The 17,004-nt window shown below is 45.7% G+C and overlaps 1 pseudogene; it reads left to right on the forward strand.

Annotated features, from left to right (window-relative positions):
* Nucleotides 1-744: 744 nt before the first annotated feature.
* Nucleotides 745-1,350, forward strand: LOC101432074 (coenzyme Q-binding protein COQ10 homolog B, mitochondrial pseudogene; annotated as a pseudogene).
* Nucleotides 1,351-17,004: the final 15,654 nt, after the last annotated feature.

The raw sequence follows: 17,004 nt of genomic DNA on the forward strand, positions 1-17,004 counted from the left end.
TTAAATTAATTCAAAGTTAAACAAAGGATTAGGGTACTATTAGAATCTATAGTTGCTCCCAAGCCTCAAATAGAAATACTGTCATTTGAAGTAAAAGTGCATTTAACTTAAGAGTGACTATAAAATATTCTATATAAATAGGTTAAAAAATGCTGCTGGTGAAAGCACACCTACATGCACAACACATGCACACACACATACTCAGACAGAAAAGAAAACTACAAGGTCAAAACAAACTTAGAAACTTGCTTAAAAGACAAACTTAATTTTTTCTGCCAAGATATTCAAGCAAAAAGCAAGGCAGGCTTTCTCCTTGGAGCAGTAATCCCAATGCATTTTGACCACAAAGGGCCTTAATCATGTGGAATCGATAAACAGATTCAAAGACTTTTACTAGGATTCAGAATAAAGCTTCAAATCCTTTGCCAAAAGCAGGGAACTGTTTCACAAGGTATTTTATTTTTAACCTGGAGAACTAATGTGAACCAAAGTTTGTTATATAAAACAGATCATGATTTTAAGCTCCAGACCTAAGGAATTTCAACTTGGGGTGAGAGGACCTATCAATAGCATACCTTTCATATTAAATCAAAAGCCCGTAGCTGAAATCACAATCAAATCTCAATAAATATACCTTGAAAAAATGTACAAAGTGTAACTTTGCAGGTCGCCATCTTGCTCACCTTTTCCAGGAGGCAGGAGGAGGCACCGGGAACCGAACCCGGATCTCCCATGTGATATTCAGCTTCCTGTGGCATTTTGATGAGCAGAACTCTTCCACTACATACCTCAATTGTGCCTAAGGAGATATATGCAAGAACTTTCTTCAAAATTGCTGTACCATTAATAAACAAAAGAAAAGAATATTCAGAGAGGAGAATTATTGGATATTCTATGCAGGAAATGTATGATGTGGTATCAGGATTGGAAGATTATAAGCATTTTGTTCCTTGGTGTAAAAAACCAGATGTAATATCAAAGAGATCTGTATACTGTAAAACACGATTAGAAATTGGGTTGCCACCTGTGTTGGAGTGATATACCGCAGTAGTAATCTTGGTGCAACCACATTTGGAAAAGGCATCCTATACAGATGGTAGATTTTTCAATCATTTGGAGACATTATGGCATTTTAGCCCGGGACTTCCTGGCTACCCAAGAACTTGTACTTTGGATTTTTCAATTTCTTTTGAACTTCGCTCACTTCTACACTCTCAGCTTGCCACACTGTTTTTTGATGAAGTTATAAAACAAATGGTAACTGTTTTCGAAAGAAGAGCATGTAAGCTGTATGGTCCAAAAGCAAATATACCTTGGGAATTAATGCTACATGAAGTTCATCACACATAATGCTACATGAAATTCATCAGATGTAAAGGGAAAAGAAGAAATGGTGTCACCTGTAGCAGAGCGTGGGGGTTTCGTCCTCGCTCAGGCCCAAGAGTCGGGGGGGCTTGCTCCTGCCGATCAGCTGGCGGGGGGTGCCCCAAGAGGGAGCACCGGTTCTCCAGGCGTGGGGGATGCGCGGTTGGGAAAAAACCACGGAGACCGCTTGAGCGCAAGAACAGGTCTGCTTTATTACGGAAGTACACTTAGCTATATAGGGTTGGGTAGAGGGAGGGGCGTGATGAAGGGAGGGTTGGCTAAGGGGCGGCTGTGGACAGGCTGAAGCTGATGGATAGACCTGAGGTAAGCAGTTACTGGGGAAGAGGGCAGATTGTGGGTTGGCAATATGGGTGGGACTGGCGGGAAGGACGGCGGGGGCTAGAAGGGGAGGAGGGGTGGAGAAAGGCGGCAACAATTGCTCCTTTTGTTTTTAAAAGGAAATAGAGGCAACACGTTTTGGTGCGCACTTTGGGTGTGAATAACTCGGTGTGCGCAGCAACAAAAGACAAGGATTATGAGGAGGAGGAGGAAAAGGAGGTTATAAGGACGGGTACTGGAATAGGACGAGGGGTGGGGGGAGACCACGAGGACCGGCTGGCCGTGAGCGGACGACATAGCATCTGGCCAGGACGCATGTGCCCGCCATTAGGGTCGGCGCACGCCGGCGCCTGGTGCGCGCCGAGCCTTGCCAGCAAAACGGGCTCGTGATGTCCCCGGACCCCCCGCCCAAGGGGGAGGAACAGTTGGGGAGAAGTGAGGGGAGGAAGACAAAAAGCTATAGGCGTGCGGTCTGGAGTAGGTGGCGCGGGCGGAAGGGGCGAGGTGGACGGCTGGGGGGGGACTCAGCGGTGTCGAGGCGTTGGTAGTGGACTTGTACAAAGGAGCTGAACACTGCATTGGCTTGGTCTTTGGCAAGGTGGACTATCCTTCTGATGGCCCAGGGGCCCACGGTGAGGGCTAAGAGGATAATGATAAGGGGGCCTAGGAATGGGAGCAGGTACGGGAGGAGAGAGATAGGTAATATCTTGATCGACCGCCTGCCGGAGGGCAAGGGCGGCAATCCCCATGCCTGCTCCAGCGAGACCTAAAAGGGTGGCGACGGGAGGGGGCTGGGGTACAGAGTAGGGGGTAAGCGAGGCTTGGGGTTGTGGGAGCTGAGGGAGGCAGTGGCGAGGGGGGTGCCGGGCGAAGGAGCGGGCGAGGTGGAGCGGGGCAGAGAAGGGGGCTGTGCCTTTGGAGGATTGAAAATCTGATTTGGGCCCACTGGGGTGGAACGTGTGGGAATTGGCTCCTTTTTTATAGTGATAATGGCGCCGTAATCGTAGCCTACTGCATACAGGTGGGCTCCCCACATGCGGCCTCGTAACCAGAGGTCGGAGTTGGGGTCTTTGACTGTGAGTGTGATGGTGTTCCATCGAGTAGCATTACGCTGGAGAGTGAGGTATGGGTCTTTGTTAGGGGCGCCGGACCATCCGTGGGCGATGGTTTCGCACCCCCAGGAAGGACAGTAATAGTGCGTTGGGTCATGGCATCCTCTGGCGGAGGATGGGCACATGTAGAAACCTGTGGCAGCGGGGTTGTGTCCCCCCCACTCATAAGACGGAAGGTTCGTGCGTCCAGTGAGGTTGGTGACATCAGTAGTGAAAGAGGGGGCGGAGGCGGTTACGTTCGAGGCGAGGAGCCTTTTTTGTTGCCAGAGGGAGAGGGTCCAATTGAAGGGCTGGTGACTGGGGTTGGCAGCGGCTGGGAGAGCGAGGGAAGCCAGGACGAAGAGAACGGCTGCGAGGCTGTGTAGAGGCATCATCTGACGGTGCGGCATCTTGATGATGGCTGGTGCTGGATCCGGGTGAACGGGGCGACCTCTGGGCTGTATCCACTGTCAATGTTATCTCTCACCGAAGGCGTAGGGTGCTGGTCGTTCGGTGGAACTAGTGGGTCAGTGGCAGGCCGGATGCAGCGCCCAGGAATCCAGAGCGGCTGCGGCTCAGACTCTGGAAAGACACAAGCAAAGCCCCTCCCCTGTGCTAGGAGGGGAGCTGGATCTTGCCAACGATTTGTGGCAGGGTCTTTCCAATGGACAAGGGGAACTTGCGAGGGCTGCCACATGGGTCCCCAGTGCTTATGGGTGGGGGAGAGTCCATGGTCATCGAAGGTTAGGAGATTGTGATGAATGAGGCAGGCAGTCACGACGTCGGCTGGGGCCTTGTGGGGAGAGGAGGCCCTTTCTTTTTGAATAAGTAGCTTGAGCTGTTGGTGAGTGCGCTCGACGATTCCTTGCCCCTGTGGATTGTATGGAATGCCAAAATGATGCGTGATGTGATACATCTGCACAAAGCTGGCGAAGGCGGCACTGCGATACGCTGGTCCGTTGTCTGTTTTGAGATCCCATGGAATTCCCATGAACAAAATAGCTTGGCGAAGCGCCTGGACGCAGTGTTTAGCACTTTCTCCCGCAAGAGGGACTGCATAGCACAGATGCGAAAAGGTGTCAATTGCTACATGAAGATATTTGAGGCGGCCAAAGGCGCTGACATGAGTGACATCTAATTGCCACCTTGAGTTGGGGCGGAGGCCGCGGGGGTTAACACCCTGAGGCTGCAAAGGCCCAAGTGGCAACAATGGTGCGCAAGTCCGGCACGCGCGCACAGGTGTTTGCAAGTTTCAATGGGAAGGTCTGGGAAGAGCTTCTGGATGGACCGCGCGGAGAAGTGGAATTGGGAATGCAGGAGGAGCTTGGCTTGATTAACAAAGTCTCCAAGCCGCGGCCCGTCGGCAGGGCTTTCATGTAGGAGGACCGGGTTTACCTGGCGGCTTGACACAGAAGCATCAGCGAGGTCATTCCCTTGAGCCAGCGGTCCTGGTAGGCCAGAATGGCTTCTGATATGAGCAATGAACCAGGGCTGCTGCCTCGCCTCAAGCAGTCGCTGTACGAAGGCGAGCGCCCGATCGATGTTTGAGTCACCTGGTAGGAAAGTAGCAAGCGGGAGGACACACCTGAAGAGTGTATAGGCTGTCAGTAAAGATGTTGAGAGGCTGGTCTGGGTGGAGATTGAGGACTGCAGCGACAGCTAGAAGCTCGCCCACTTGAACAGAAGAGTCATTTGCGAACAGCAGTTGCCGTGGCTCAGGATTCTCAGGAGTGTATATGATGGCAGCAAACGCCGTTTTTGAGGCATCTGTGAAGGCAGTGATAGCAGAAGGGATCGGGTTCCGTGCGGGCAATGGATGGAACGGGTTGGAAAACGCCAATTGAGACATTCCCTGCAGCAATCGGTGATGAGGATAGTGGTTGTCAAAGGAGCCGCGAAAGAGCTCTACCAGGCTCTGCATTTGGGCATTGTTCATGATGAGGGAGGTAACTTCCTTGGCATCTAAAGGCCAAACAATAGTGTGTGGCGGGATGCCATACGTTTGTATGGAGAGAAGTACTAAGTCAGTGGCCAACGTGATCCAGGCCCTTATAAAAGGGCAGATTTTTGGGAGTTTGCTCTTTGATGTATGCAGAAAAAGGAGAGGGCCATCTTGCCACAAGAGACCTGTGGGAGTGATTGGCGTTGGCAGAACTAAAGCCAAGATTGGAAGGGTGGGGGAGAACCGCTCCAGGCGACACTGTTGCAGGGCGGCGCTGACTTGTTGGACGGCTTCTCGAGCCTCTGGAGTGATGATGATGCTGCGAGTGGTCGCCGTTGGAGGGCTGTCCCTTGTCTGCAAAAGCTCGAAGAGAGGCTGCATTTGCGCTGTTGTGATGGGAAGCGCCGAGCGAAGCCAATTGATTTGCCCACAGAGCTGTTGGAGCTCAGTTAATGTCATCTTCGGAGAGAGGTGGATTTTTGGGCTTGTGGGCTGGATAAGCCGATGAAAATGAAAGCCTAAAAATTGGAAAGGAGGCTGGAGGTTTATTTTGTCAGACTGCACAGTAAGCCCGAGGCTGGAGAGGTTTGTTATTATTGCCGAGAGCAGATCATTAAGGAACGCACTGGAGCTCGCTGCTAAAAGGAGGTCGTCCATGTAGTGGAGAATGTATGTGTGCTCCGGATTGAACTTGGAGTGCAGCGGCTCAACAGCATGGTTGACATACAGTTGGCACATAGTCGGGCTGTTGCGCATGCCTTGAGGCAATACTCGCCATTGAAATCGCTGAGCTGCGCCTTGGTTGTTGATGCGTGGAACCGTGAACGGGAATCTCAGACAGTCTCGGGGGTGAAGAGGAATAGAGAAAAAGCAGTCCTTGATGTCGATGGTTGCCGCATGAAAATGCTGGGGGACTGCGGTGGGATGCGGCCATCCTGGCTGAGGTGATCCCATTGGCTTAATATGTTTGTTGATCTCACGGAGGTCGTGGAGAAGGCGGTATTTGCTGGTGTTCTTTTTGCTAATGACAAAGACCGGTGAATTGTAGGGACTAGTGGACAGCTCTATATGCCCTGCTTGTAGCTGCTCTTTGACGAGGGCAGAGAGAGCCTGCAATTTGTGAGCTGGCAAGGGCCACTGCTCGACCCAGATGGGCTCCTCTGTGTCCCATTCCAGAGGGATAGGGTCAGGTTTTGAGATGGGAGCAGTGGCCCCTAGAAGGGGGGGGCAGCGCAGCTGAGAAGGCTTCTGTGGTGATTCGGGCCTTTAGCTGGCTGAGAACATCTCTCCCCCATAAGATGGTCTGGACTGACTAAAGGACGAGTGGACGAATTTGGCCTTCGTGGCCTTCTCGGTCGCTCCAATGCAGAGGCTGGGATGTTTTCCAGGAGGCAGCGGCTCCTGTGGCGCCGATGACTTGAGGGCCGGTTTCGAGGGGCCAGTGATTGAATGCGGCGATTTCGAAGGGAACACAGGAGACTTCAGCACCAGAATCCAGAAGCCCATCAAGCCATTGCCCATTAATCTTAAGCTCTAATGAGGGTTTCTGGCGGCGTGTGATGGGCATTGTCCACATTATGGCTTGGGAATTTTTCTGGGGGCCTCTTGGGGGTGGGGCTGAGGCCTGCCCCGATGGAAGTTTAAAGGCTGCTGGGAACCTTGGGCGGAACGGCAGTCGCGGGCCCAGTGATAACCTTTCCCACAACGCGGACACGGCGTAGAAGGGCCCCTTGGCCGTCGTATCGGCGGGTCTGAGCGAGGCGCTGGGCCTGGCTGGGAGCACTCGCGGACGAAGTGGCCGGGCTGGCCGCACTGAAAGCAGACGGAAGTGGGGCTGGATGAAACAGCCATGGCAGAGGCAAAGGCAGCGGTGAGTGTTTTGACTTGTGGGTCGACGTCACGGCAAGCAAGGACCCATTCGTGCAGAGCTTTGTCGCATATGGGAAGGATTATGGCCCGGAACGGCGCAAGGCACCCGTCAATGACTAACTCTTTGGCTAACGCAAATTGGGCATCCTCGCTGGAAATTTTCCGCTGACAAGCTTCTAGGACGCGGGCGACAAATGCTGGGAAGGTCTCATTGGAGTCCTGAAGCAGCTGCGCGAGCTTGGTGGGCTGCTTGGTGGAAACTAGAGAGAATGACCACTGGATGAGGACCTTTACCCGGTGCCAAAACCCTGGGTCAATTTCGAGATAAGAACGAGGGTTTGCATAATTGTTGGTGCCCGTGTATGCATCGGAGGGATCGAGGACGCCGGCCTGGGCATTCTCCACGATTTGCCGGTCAACAGCCGCTTGATAATGGGCGCGCCATTCAATAAATTGACCCGGCGTCAGGATGGCACGGGCTAGTGCAATCCAGTCATATGGGAGAACGAGTTGGGTCCCCAACTCCTCAAGTAGTTGCTGCGCATAAGGGCTGCCAATCCCGTCTTCCTTTACAGCTTTGTGGAGGGTTCTGACCTCTTCCACTGTAAAGGGTAGCCAAGTTTGGGGTCACTGCGGCGTGGGCTGCGGATTTAGCAGATACAGCTGAGGGGTTTGAGGAGGCGTGGCACCGGGGGCCGATGGAGCAGCCAAGGCAGGTGAAGGGCTATTGCCGTACGGAGGCGGCAAGGGATAAGCGGAACACGGGTGAGAAAATGGCGGCTTAGCGGCTTCCGGGCGACAACAAAATGGCGGCAGGACCCTTCCGGGCGCCGGCCAAGATGGCGGAGCAGCTACATCCGGCGGCGGACAAAATGGTGCAGGGGGCGCTTCCGGTTTAGCGGAAGATGGCGACCCTGCAGTTTCCGGGCCCAAACCGGATGCTGACTGGGCAGGAAGAGGCGGGTAGAGGCGGGAGGAGGAGGACACCGGCGGAGAAGAAGCCAGATGGGCGCCATCTTGGGCAGAAGACAAAGGCGCTGGTGGAGAAGAAGGCGGAAGTCCGCCATCTTGGGGAGCGGCAGGAGTAGTTTCTGTCTGCTGCGGGGAGCTCGGGCGGGTAGGTTCGCGCTTGAGAGCAGCAGCAAGTTGGTTAGACAGAGAGTCAGTGTCGGCGGACTCATCGGGATCACAGTCTAGAGGCCATTTAGGAGAAGCTTCATAAACGGCCTCGGTCGGAGCGCCAAGGAGACAGGCGCGAATGGCAATGAGAACGGGTAAGAGGCCTGCTGGGAAGGTGCGTTTCTCGTGCTCCATGGCGGAGGTGACTCGATCTATGAGTCGCGAGTATGTGTCCAGGCTCCAGAGTTGGCAGGTGGCGAGCCACGGATTAAAAGGGAGCAAGAGATCCCAGTACTTTTGGAGCTGCCGCAAGGAGACGCGGACTCCATTGGCATCGAGCAGGGCAGCGAGGGCCCTGACTTGCGGCGCCTGACGCAATGACAAAGAGGTGCCCATGACGGGATAGGGACGGGACGATGGCGAGGGGTCCCTTGGGGCTCGTCCGGGCGAGGGGTCCCTACCCGGAGAGGAGGACGATCACAGCAGCAGCAGCAGCAGAGAGGGGCTGGGGGAGGAGCTGCCACGTTGGCCGCCAGTTGTAGCAGAGCGTGGGGGTTTCGTCCTCGCTCAGGCCCAAGAGTCGGGGGGGCTTGCTCCTGCCGATCAGCCGGCGGGGGGTGCCCCAAGAGGGAGCACCGGTTCTCCAGGCGTGGGGGACGCGCGGTTGGGGAAAAACCATGGAGACCGCTTGAGCGCAAGAACAGGTCTGCTTTATTACGGAAGTACACTTAGCTATATAGGGTTGGGTAGAGGGAGGGGCGTGATGAAGGGAGGGTTGGCTAAGGGGCAGCTGTGGACAGGCTGAAGCTGATGGATAGACCTGAGGTAAGCAGTTACTGGGGAATAGGGCAGATTGTGGGTTGGCAATATGGGCGGGACTGGCAGGAAGGATGGCGGGGGCTGGAAGGGGAGGAGGGGTGGAGAAAGGCGGCAACAGTCACCTATTTATAACTAAGTTTGTTCACATTAATGAAGTGCTTTATCATTAACTTTTATAAGTTAGAAAGTATTTGTTAAACCCAGCTATAATTAAAAACCTGCCCTCCTGAAGAACCAGCAAAATGGCAGCAGAGTAAGGAGCTACTAGAGCCAGCTCTTGCCACAGGGTAGTTTGTAAACACCCAGAGCTCTCTGGAGTTAGCTGAAGCCCCTGTTTGGGGGCTCCAGGAGGCCAGAAGAGCATCCTGCAACATTCTTGAAGGAATGGAAGGAAGAACTGCCCACCTGCAGAAAAGACTCTTAGGTAGAGCACTCTACACCGTGGGGCTGGTACCCATTCTCCCACTGGAGGCACAAGCCGCATCGGGTGCTGTTCCACGGCTGGAATTGAAAGCTCCACTTCCTCAAAACAAGGGAAGAAGAAACCGTTGGCACCAATTTCAGCTATGATGAGGAAATCCAGTGGGCTATAGTATGATCCTGAGAACAGCTAAGGTTTGAGCCTGTCCAGGTCAGAAAGAGCCTGGGAGCTGCCATCTTAACTCCACACCTGGCACAAGAGGAAATGGGGTAAACTGAGAATCCCAGTGCTGGTGGGGACCAGCTTCTTCCCATCCAGATCATATTGCACCTCTAGTCTAGACCCTAGTGCCACCTCCAGCAGGGAGGAAGCTGCTGGGACCTGTGTCAGCTTTTCTCGGAAATTACTGGCCAAGCCGAGGCGGCCAGTGGTTATCTTGCTCTGGCAGCACAAGCCGCCCCAGGAGCTGCTCAGTGACAGGAATCGGAAGTTCCATTTCCCAGAAACAGGGGAGGTGGAGATGGTTGGCTGCCAATTTCAGCTACTGATTGGGAGGCTTAGCTGGGAACAACTGGGGTGAGAACCGGCTCAAGTCAGAAAGAGGCCAGTAGCCACCATTCTGACTCTGCCCCCAGCCAGAGGGGAAGCTGGGCTGACAGTTTCTTTCACACAGATCAGCCTGCAACCTGCCTAGGATTCAGCCCTGCCTCTGGCAGGGAGGAGGCTGAGAAGCCCTGCACCAGCCTATACAGGTAACAGCAGGGAACTTTGGCTGGCATAGACTGAAAATCATAAGTCTACCAGGGCAACAGCGGTCATCTTAGGACCCACACTGCATAGATTGTCGCCCACACCTGCAGCTCCGTCCCTGCCCCAGGTAGGGGAGAAAGCCATGTAAATCTTCATCAGTCTCTCTGGACAACTACAGTCTAGGCCTACACATGGATTATTCCACATAGCTGTGACTCTGTCCCTACCCCTGGCAAAGGAGAAAGTTGGAAGAAGCTTCATTGGTCCCTGGGGAAATGAAAGCAGCTTGAGCCTCCACAGCTTACAGTATCAATCACATGCTTGGCTTCTATTGCATAACTAGCAAGGCAGAAATGATAGGAAGCCCTAAACTAGAGAGAAAAACTGCACCCAGAAAAAATGCTCTAGTAAGCCATATGTGAAGACACCAACAAAAAAATTACAACCCACACCAAGAAACAGGAAGCTGTGGCCCAGTTAAAGGAACAAGATACGCCTCATTGTCCAGGGTGGTGCTGCAGGGACAGATGCTGGACATTGTGTGTCCTGCCATGGCCCATTGGGAGGAATGGGGGGTATATGGGGACCTCATATTTTTTAATGTAACATTTATAAGACAATAAAGAAAAAAAAACACCCTTAGGGAGAACGACAAACTGGCTTTAAAAAAAGATGACATAAAGGAGTTGAGACAACAAATTATAGATGTTCAAACAAATCTCCTTAATAAATTCAATGAGATGGCTAAGAGATTAAGGATATTAAGAAAACATTAGATGAGCACAAAGAAGAATTTGAAAGCATATATAGAAAAATAGCAGATCTTATGGTAATGAAAGGTACAATCAATGAAATTTAAAAAAAAACATTGGAATCATATAATAGCAGATTTGAGGAGGCAGAAGAAAGGGTTGGTGAGCTTGAAGAAATGACCTCTGAAAGTGAGCATACAAAAGAACAGTTGAAGAAAAGAATGGAAAAAATTAAACAAGTTCTCAGGGAATGAAATAACAGCAAAAGGTATGCAAACATACATGTTATGTGTGTCCTAGAAGGAGAGGAGAAGGGAAAAGGGACAGAAGGAATATTTAAAGAAATAATGGTAGAAAATTTCCCAACATTATTGAAGGACAGAGATATCCCTGTCCAAGAAGCACAGTGAACTCCCATCCAAAAAAGTCCAAATAGACCAACTCCAAGACACATACTCATCAGAATGTCAAAGGCCAAAGACAAAGAGAGAATTCTGAGAAGAGCAAGAGAAAAGCAATGCATAACATATAAGGGATACCCAATAAGATTAAGTGCTGATTTCTCATCAGAAACCATGGAGACAAGAAGACAGGGTTTTATATATTTAAGATACTACAAGAGAAAAACTTCCAGCCAAGAATTTTATATCCAGCAAGACTGTCTTTCAAAATTGAGGGCGAGATTAGAATATTCACAGATAAACAGAAACTGAGAGAATTTCTAAGCAAGAAACCAGATTTTCAGGAAATACTAAAGGGTATACTAGAGCCTGAAATGAAAAGACAGGAGAGAGGGGTCTGGAAGAGAGCCTAGAAATGAAGATTATATCAATAAAAGTAACTTAAAGTGTCAAAAGAGTGGTAAAAATAAAATATGACAGATAAAACTCAAATAGTCAGGAATAAACTTAACCAATGATGTAAAGCACTTGTATTCAGAAAACTACAACTCAATGTTAAAACAAATTAAAAAAACCCTGAATAACTGGAAGAACATTCCATGCTCATGGATTAGAAGACTAAATATCATTAAGATGTCAATTCTACTCAAATTGATATACAGACTTAATGCAATACCTATAAAAATTCCACCAGCATTAAAGAAAAAAATTAAAACATGATCATTAAATTTATTTGGAAGGGTAAGGAGTCCTGAATAGCCTGAAACATCATAAAAAGGAAAAATGAACCCTTGTCTCCAGACTTTAAATCATAATACCTACCTATAGTGGTAAAAACAACATGGTACTGGCCTAAAGACAGACACAATTGACCAACAGAATCAACTTTATGGCTCAGAAACTGACCCTTGCATGTATGGTCAAGTGATTTTTGACTAGCCTGTTAAACTCACTCAGCTCAGGCAGACCAATCCATTCAAGAAATGGTGCTGAAAGGTTGGACATCCATAGCTGAAAGAAGGAAAGAAGACCCCTATCTCACACCTTATCCAAAAACTAACTCAAAATGGATCAAAAAACTAAAAATAAAAGCAAGAGTCATAAAACTTCTAGAAGAAATTATCAGAAAATATCTTCAAGACCTGGTGGTAGATGGTGGATTCTTACAGGAGATAAGAGAAGGACTGAGTGGACTCCTGATGTTTAATGTATGTAAAAGTTTTAATTAGTTTTACTGTAAAATTGTGGAAATATATAGAGTGGATGGTAACACACAGTGAGTAACAGTTAGTTTATAAATGGATATGTGACTGAAAATTGTAGTCTAGTTATGTAAATGCCTATTGACAGAATGCTTGAGGATAATCTAGGAACTGGATAGCATGGTAAACCAAGAGGTGGGTGAGAAATGTGGTTGATGGTACAGATGCAAGAGTGTCCTTTGTTAGCTAGAACAAATGTATATCACTACAGCATGGTGTTCGGAATGTGGAGAAGCACGGGAAAAATACAGCTGGAGTGACCTCTGGACTGTGCTTAGTAGTAATAATATAATGTTCTTGTATCTATGCCAAAGATGTACTGTGTTGATACTGAGGCAGTATGGAAAATGTGAGCCAAATGTACATTATGGGCATGCCAATGATCAGATGATATTATTTTATCTTTAGCAAATGACACACTACATTGTAGTGTGTTAATGGAGAGGTGTTGTTTGGGAATTCTGCACATGTGCATGATTGTTTTATAAGTTTACAACTTCTGTCATAAAAAATATATTTAGAAAATAATTATAGGGTGGGTTGGGTGGAAACACACCAAATGTAAGGTAAGAACTATGATTAGTAGTAAGATTTTGACAGTGTTCTTTCATAGTTTCTAACAAACATCTCATGACAATGCAAGGTGTTGGTGGAAGGTTGATGTATGGGACCCCTGTATGATGTTATGCATGTTTGCTTTGTAAGTTCACAACTTTTACTATACACTTAATTGTTTATGTATGTTCATATATAAATGATATAAAGATAATAATCAGATTGGTTAGGGGAAAATACTTTGTTTAGTAGTAATATTTTGACAATGTTTTTAATCATTAGTTAAAAAGATTTAAAAACAATGTAAGTTTTTGGTGGTAGGGTGAGATGTTATATATGTTTTTTTTGATGTTATAGATGTTTTTTTGTAAGTTCACAATTATCATAAATTTATTATTTGTATATGTTTATGTATGAGTGATATATTTCAATAAATTTTTTTAAAACCTGCACCATTAAAAATTTGCACATAGAATATAGAACCACATGTACATAGGATTTTCTTCACTCAAGTATAAGTCAAAGTAACATGTACATCAATATTCTGCATTTATAATAGGATGCCATTACTATTGCTAGAATACTGACATCACTCTTAGGAACAGAAATTGAAACTAACTTTAAACCTTTTAATTATCATTTCACTTGGAAGAGCTTAGTTTAGATACTCATGCAGTATGTATTATATTAACCATATCACATTTAAATTATTAAATTCAGATTTTTTGTAACTTATTATTATAGGGCCTGCCTACTTGCCGTTGAATTTTCTTGCGAATCATAGGGGAGAATTCAGTGCTAGTTAGCTTCCAGATACAGGAATATATTTTGGCGAGTGGTCCAGAGCTTTAAACTACTTTTCTAGTAGTTTGCAACCCTCCCAGCTACTTTGGCTGCTTTTTCAACAATGCTAATTGTGCATCAAATTGTCTTTGACAGATGAAGATGGTTGATACATCTCCAGCATTATGCATCCTTATTTTCTATTTATTGTGTGTACTCCAGTATTTAAAAAACACTTTTTTTAAACAAATCAATGTAAGGACTGAAGTGCTAACCTAATAAAGGTAATTTGTTTTAAAAAAAAATGTAACTTTGTTATCAAAAAGACCTCAAAAGGAAATTAATTGACAAAGTAAAATCTCAGAATGATTGAGGTCATGTTTTATTAACTAATAATTGATGCCCTATATATACTGCATGCAAATTACCAAACCCTTGATTGCTCAGACGTTTCATACTATGGAAATTTTTAAAGATTATACATGCTTCAAGTCATGACTCACATGTATATATGCCATTGCTCTATCTGTACAGGTAGATAGATAATTATGTAATTATCTTGAGAATTTCAGAGAGTAATTACATTAGTCAGCAAAAGGGGTGCTAATACAAAGTACCAGAAATCTGCTGGCTTTTATAAAGGGTATTAATTTGGGGTAAAAGCTTACAGTTACAAGGCCCTAAAGTGTGTCAAACTCAAGTTTACTTCCTCACCAAATTCTGTTGTCACATGTGAAGCAAGATGGCTGGCGACATCTGTTAGGATTCATCCTTCCTCTTCCCTCTTAAGCCTCCATTGCTCCGGCTTCTTCCAATCTCAGCTGTAGGCTGGCAAAGGGCTTAGCTACTCTATTCTCTTCAGCTGCAAACTATTGGGCAAATGGCTCCTCTCTCTTCCCAGGGCTGCAGGATCAAAGTCCTCTTCCCTGTCTATGGAACTCTCTCTATTCCCGTGTCTCGGTATCTTCTCCTGTGTTCTCTTTGAGTGAATGTCCATTTATATAGCACACTAAGGGAGTGGGGAATAAACCCTGCATGCCCTAATGACATAGTGAAATCAACGCCCTAATGTTAACATAATCATATAAATGTAAAACCTATGATTTTAATACAATCAAAGTGTATCATGCCCAGAGGAAGAGACCACTGTACAATATATATATTTGGAATTCATAAATAATATCAAACTGCCACAGTAATTATTCAACATTCATTTAATAAGCATCTTAACTTTTCCAAATAGTATTTTTATTGGGATGAAACGTGGGACAGATCACTGTACTTTCTTTCAGTTTGTAGAAGGAGCAGGATAGGTATATTAGTAAGCCAAAGGGGTGCTGAGGCAAAATACCAGAAATATGCTGGCTTTGATAAAGGGTATTTATTTGGGGTAGGAGCTTACAGATACCAGGTCATAAAGCATAAGTTACTTCCCTCACCAAAGTGTATTTTTACATGTTGAAGCCATATGGCTGCTGACATTGTTGAGGGTTCAGGTTTCCTGGGTTCCTCTCTTCCCAGGTCTTGCTTCTCTCGGCGCTCAGGGTTCCTCTCTTCCTGGTGCTTGTTTCTCTTTCCTCTGTGTGCTTACTTCCCAGGATTCCAGGTTAACACTTCAGCATCAAACTCCAACACAAAAAACCCTCCTACTCTGTCCTTTGCCATGCCTTTTATATGTGAGTGCGTGGGTGGGGACTCAACATCCTACTTATGTGGCCCAATCAAAGCCCTAATCATAATTTAATCATGCCCAGTTAAAGACCAGTTTATAAATATAATCCAATATCTATTTTTGGAATTCATAACTACATCAAAATGCTACAGTAGGTTTGAAAATTTTGTGACAGATATGTTCAGATCTCTCACATATTTTAGCTTTTTAAATTTTGGAGAGCTGCTTAACATTTATGAATCTCAGATTATTCATTCCTAAATTGTAAAGATTAGAGATAATATATGTTCAAAATATAGCACACTATTCTGGAATTCATTTTTGTGTGCTAATAAATAGATAAATGTATGTTGCATGTGCTCTGGATGGAAAGTAGATGTGAGCAATACATTTTAGATAGCACCCTTCCAAAATAAATCATGAATGAATAACTTATTTGGCATTAGTACAAATAGAATTTTGAGTTATCTAGTTAAGTCAATTTTCAAGAAGAGCTAACTTCCTGATGAGGTTTTGCATTTATTGAACACTTACTCTGTGCCAATACTATAGTTGAAATTGAATAAATGAGCAGAAAGCAGAAATTTTAAGATAATGGCCAGCCAGGCACTTTATTTATTTTACTGAAAAAATATTTTTAAATATTTGGACATGCCAAATAATTTTTATTGATGAGCAGTGTTTCACTGTACAGTATACAATTTGTTCACCCATTCATGAGTTGGTTTTGTGGATATTTGGGTTGCTCCAGTTTTAAGCTATCAAAAAATGCTACTTTGAATATTCACATAGAAGTCTTTGTATAGACATATACTTCATAGCTCTTGGGTAAAAATCTAGATCTAGAATGGCTGGATCAAATGTTAGGCGTACATTTAACTTTATGAGAGAACTGCCAAATTGTTTTTTCAAAGTGGTTGAATCATTTTACATTCTCGCAGTAATATATGAGATCCAGTCCTTCTGCATTTTTACCAACACCTGATATGACCAATCTTTTAAAATATACTAATTCTGTTGGAATTTTATTGTTATCTCAATTGGTCCTAGCTAGCATTTCCTTAATGACAAAATTGTTGAGCACCTTTTCCTGAGCTTATTTGTCAACCACATATCTTCATGATGTATCTGTTCATACCATATCTTTTGCCTATTTTCAATTGTAATACTCTTTTTTTAATACTCTTACAAAATTATTTTTTAATATCCCTTGTTATTGAGTTTTGAGAGTTTTGTTGGTATATTGTGGATACAAATCCTATATCAGGAATACCATTTGAAAATATTGTTTCTCTGACTGCACCTTACCTATTCATTCTCTCATTCTCTGAACAGTGTCTTTAGTAGAGTATGTGATAAATTCTGTTTTGCAATATGATTTTGAGATAGTAAATCCGTACTCAATTCAAATACAAAACCAACTACTTCTAGGAAGGATAATAAACCTTACACACAAACATGGTACATAAATGTATACACAATATCAAAATGGATTGCATAAAAAAATTACTGATGATGGGCCACAGTTAAAAGCACACCTAGGGCTTACAGGAAAACAGTTTTTATAAAATAGTATTTACCAAAGTAGGTTGTATTCTAGAATTAAGTAGAAATCAGTTTTCTAAATTTGACTGTTTGGAATTTGCAATAAAATGTTTTTAGAGGTAATAGTATTAATGTGGGTTATTATTGAAGCCTAACTATTAATATTGATGCGCCATGACATGGTCCTGCTGATACCAGTCTCGCTAATCTTCCCAGGACCTTTATAGGGTGTGAAGAAGTCCAACCTGGTGTCTTTACACTCCAAAACACTTAAATCCAGAGATTGTCCCAAATTTTTATTTGAGTTAATTTTTTTTTT

Source organism: Dasypus novemcinctus, chromosome 4 (genome assembly GCF_030445035.2).
Source record: "Dasypus novemcinctus isolate mDasNov1 chromosome 4, mDasNov1.1.hap2, whole genome shotgun sequence".
Classification (NCBI taxonomy): Eukaryota; Metazoa; Chordata; class Mammalia; order Cingulata; family Dasypodidae; genus Dasypus; species Dasypus novemcinctus.